The 4,441-nt window shown below is 48.4% G+C and overlaps 1 protein-coding gene across 1 annotated transcript in view; it reads left to right on the top strand.

Annotated features, from left to right (window-relative positions):
• The window catches only part of QRICH2 (glutamine rich 2), a 42,095-nt gene that overhangs the window by 3,969 nt on the left and 33,685 nt on the right, over positions 1-4,441 (top strand). The window lies entirely within an intron of this gene.

Below are 4,441 nucleotides of genomic sequence, written 5' to 3'. Positions count from 1 at the left end.
AAAAAAAAAAAAAAAAAAAGAACAAGGTAACATTCGCGTGTGAATAACATGCATCCCTAGAAACGGACGTGCGTTAATGATTTGGCTAGCCATTAGCAAATTGCCTTCCATGGCTGCTGTTCCAGTATAGACCCCCACCAGCAATGGGAGAGAGAGCTTATTCCCTGACATTCCCCCAGCCCTGTATATTGGCACCCAATTTTTTGCACTTTGCCAACCCACTGGATCAACAGAAAGGTTGAAAAAGAGTGTAGTTGTTATTTGCTTTTGTAGCTTTTCAAACTTTCTTTACAGTCTGTCTTGAAATGCAGGGATCTTTCTTTATTAGTGGGCCATGGTGACAGATCCTGGAAATAAAACCTCTGTAGGGGGCCCTTTGCTGGTGGCGATTTTTTTTTTTTTTTTTTTCTTTTTGAGACAGAGTCTTGCTCTATCGCCCAGGCTGGAGTGCAGTGGCACGATCCGGTTCACTGCAAGCTCCGCCTCCCAGGTTCATGCCATTCTCCTGCCTCAGCCTCCCAAGCAGTTGGGACTACAGGCACCCACCACCACGCCTGGCTAATTTCTTTTTGTATTTTTAGTAGAGACGGGGTTTCACGGTATTAGCCAGGAAGGTCTCGATATCCTGACCTCGTGATCCGCCCGCCTCCGCCTCCCAAAGTATTGGGATTACAGACGTGAGCCACCGCGCCCGGCCGCTGGTGGTGACTTTTGCATAAAGGCATGCATCTGTCTGTCTTGAGACTGTACAGATGACCAAATTGTTTTCCAGTCCCCAACCTACCTTCACCTGAATAAAATCAAGCTGGATATGTTCAAATGGCCCTCAAAGATGAGGCTTAACTTCCCTTTTGGTCTTGACATCCATCCCTCCTGCTGGCTTTGGGCAAGTGGGTTATCAAAACAATCAAGTCAACTTTGAGGGCCATTTGAAAATGTAGACAGAAGCGAGGTGAAGAGTAAAGCTTTTGGTGCCACCAAATGGCCATCTTGGGGAGCGCCAAATATCTGGGGACAAAAAGACAACCTGGATCTCCAGGACGTTTCCTGATTTCAGGGCTCATTCTCAGAGGAAAGCGGCATCAGAAAGATGTTGCAAGAGGGGCGGGTCTCGATGGCTCCAGCCTGAAATCCCAGCACTTGGGAAACCGAAGCGGGCAGATCACTTGCGTCCAGGAGTTCTAGCCCAGCCTGGACAACATGGTGAAACCCTGTTGATACCAAAAATATAAAAATTAGCTGGGCGTGGTGGTGCACACCTGTAATCTCAGTTACTCGGGAGCTTGAGGCAGGAGAATCGCTTGAACCTGGGAGGCGGAGGTTGCAGTGAGCTGAGATTGCATCACTGCACTCTAGACTGGGTCACAAGAGCGAGAACTCCATCTCAAAAAAGAAAAGTAGGTAAACTGGAATGCAGTGCCTAAGGAGGAAAAAGGGGACAGTGTCCGCTTCCTGTGGCTGTTCCAACAAATGACGAGAGACTGATCTGTGTGGCTTAAATAAAACCACACAGATCTGTTATCTTACAGTTTGGGAGGACACAAGGCCAGTACCAGTTTCACTGAGCAGAAGTCAAGGTGTTGGCAGGGCTGGTTTCCTCTGGCAGCTCTAGGGGGAGAATCCATTTCCTGGTCATTTTCAGCCTCTGAGTGTGGCCGGCAGCCCCTGGTTCTGGCCACATCAGCTTCAGCCTCCTTCTTGTAAGGACCTTTGTGACTTCATCACTGCATCCACCTGGATAATCCGGGATACTCCCTTCGTCTCAAGATCCTTAATTGTACCTGCAAAGTCCCTTTTGCCATGTAAGGTAATGCTTCCAGGTTCAGGGGACGGGCATATGGGTATCTTTGGGAGCTCATATTCAGCACACCATAATGACTAAAACCAAAATAATGGTTTTTCAGAACAAACACCTTAAAGTTCTAGACAAATGGACATGACAGCTACAGAGGTTGGCGGGGGGGAACGGGGTCCTAGAAAGGTCGGTACAGTTTTCATTAAGGGTATCAGATGAGACTCCTGTCATTTCTGAGGATGACAGGAATTAGAAATAATGAGTGCCCTCATTATGAGCTCAAGTGATCCACCCATCTCGGCCTCCCAAAGGGCTGGGATTACAGGCATGAGCTACCGCCCTGGTCTATCATATACTTTTGTTCAAGATTTTGGCTCATTTGTTGTAATGTTAGGGCATGTTAAAGAAAAAAAAGTTATTTTTGAGACAGTCTTGCTCTGCTGCCCAGGCTGGAGTGCAGTGGCACCATAGGGGCTTACTGCAACCTCCATCTCCTGGACTCAAGTGATCCTCCCACCTCAGCCTCCTGAGTACCTGGGACTACAGGTGCATGCCACCACACCTGGCTAATATTTTGTATTTTTGAGACAGAGTCTTGCTCTGTTGCCCAGGCTGGAGTGCAGTGTCATGATCTTGGCTCACTGCAACCTCCACCTCCCGAGCTCAACTGATTCTCCTGCCTCAGCCTCCTGAATAGCTGGAATTACAGGTACCCACCACCACGCCTGGCTAATTTTTTGTATTTTTAGTAAAGATGGGGTTTCACCGTGTTGGCCAGGCTGGTCTTGAACTCCTGACCTCAGGTGATCCACCCACCTTGGCCTCCCAAAGTGCTGGGATTACAGGTGTGAGCAACTATGCCCAGCCATATTTTGTAGAGAGTTTTCGCCATGTTGCCCAGGCTGGTCTCAAACTCCTGGCCTCGAGCAGTCTGACAGCCTTGGCTTCCCACAGTGCTGGGATTGAGCCACTGCACCCAGTCTCAGTCCTGGCCCTCCACTCATGATGCAGGCACACCGCACAGTTTCCATAAAGTCACCACTGTCTGCCAAAACCCATAACTGCCTTTAACACCCAGTTTCAAAATCCTTATTTTACGTTTCTGCTAAAGAACTCTGCCAACCATGCAGGCAGGTCAAATTGGTCTCAGGTCAAATTGGTCTCAGGTGTGCTGTATGTGCTTAACTGGGGCTAGTGGCACTCCCCCACTGCTTTCATCCTGGTCTGTGCGAGGGCTGAACTGGCCACTACCAGAGCTTGTTCTCTTGCTTCTCAACAATCTTTTAATATTTATAGTTATCCTTAATTGCTTTTGGAGTTGTTCATAATTATGAGCAATAATCAAACGCAGATGCTTTCTTACCTCCGGAGAAGTAAAAATGTTTGAAGGTGTTTATGCTTATGTGTAAGCCTCAAGGTGTCTGCTGCCTGGACCCCGAGAAGATGTACTGCTCAGTAAAAACAGTATGATAGTGGCATGTGCAAAAAAGCTTTGGCTTGAAAAAAGTGAAAGTAGAGGCCACTTTTTTCTAGTCCATTCCTTTTGTGTTCAGGGTCCTCTTGCAATATCGTTTAGTTTTGTTTTTTGAGACAGTGTCTTGCTTTGTTGCCCAGGCTGGAGTGCAGTGGCTCAATCTTGGCTCACTGCAACGTTCACCTCCTGGGTTCAAACGATTCTCCTGCCTCAGTCTCCCGAGTAGCTGAGATTACAGGCGCCCGCCACCACACCTGGCTAATTTTTGTATTTTTAGTAGGGACAGGGTTTCACCATGTTGTCCAGGCTGGGCTCAATCTCCTGACCTCAGGTGATCCGCCCGCCTCGGCTTCCCAAAGAGGTTGCCCGGCCCCTCTTGCAACATCTTTCTGATGCCGCTTTCCTCTGAGAATGAGCCCTGAAATCAGGAAACGTCCTGGAGATCCAGGTTGTCTTTTGTACCCAGATATTTGGCGCTCCTCAAGATGGCCACTTGGTGGCGCCAAAAGCTTTACTCTTCACCTCGCTTCTGTCTACATTTTCAAATGGCCCTCAAAGTTGACTTGATTGTTTTGATAACCCACTTGGCCAAAGCCAGCAGGAGGGATGTCAAGACCAACAGGGAAGTTAAGCCTCATCTTTGAGGGCCATTTGAACATATCCAGCTTGATTTTATTCAGGTGAAGGTAGGTTGGGGATCGGAAAACAATTTGGTCTTCCATACCAGACAGACAGATGCATGCCTGTGTGTCGTCGCCACCAGCAAAGGGCCCCCTACAGAGGTTTTATTTCCAGGGTCTGTCACTATGGCCCACTAATAAGGAAAGATCCCTGCATTTCAGGACAGACTGTAAAGAAAGTTTGAAAAGCTACAAAAGCAAATAACAACTACACTCAGGGCCGGGGGGAGTGGCTCACACCTATAATTCCAGCACTTTGGGAGGCTGAGGCAAGGGATCACTTGACGTCAGGAGTTTGAGACTAACCTGACCAATATGATGAAGCCCCATCTCTACTAAAAATACAAAAATTAGCTGGGCGTGGTGGCACGTGCCTGTAATCCCAGGTACTCGGGAGGCTGAGGCAGGAGAATCACTTGAATCCAGGAGGCAGAGGTTGCAGTAAGCCGAGACCGCGCCACTGAACTCCGGCCTGGGCAACAGAGGGAGACT

Source organism: Mandrillus leucophaeus, unplaced genomic scaffold (assembly GCF_000951045.1).
Source record: "Mandrillus leucophaeus isolate KB7577 unplaced genomic scaffold, Mleu.le_1.0 Scaffold1, whole genome shotgun sequence".
Classification (NCBI taxonomy): domain Eukaryota; kingdom Metazoa; phylum Chordata; class Mammalia; order Primates; family Cercopithecidae; genus Mandrillus; species Mandrillus leucophaeus.
This window is presented reverse-complemented; position numbering and strand designations above follow the sequence as displayed.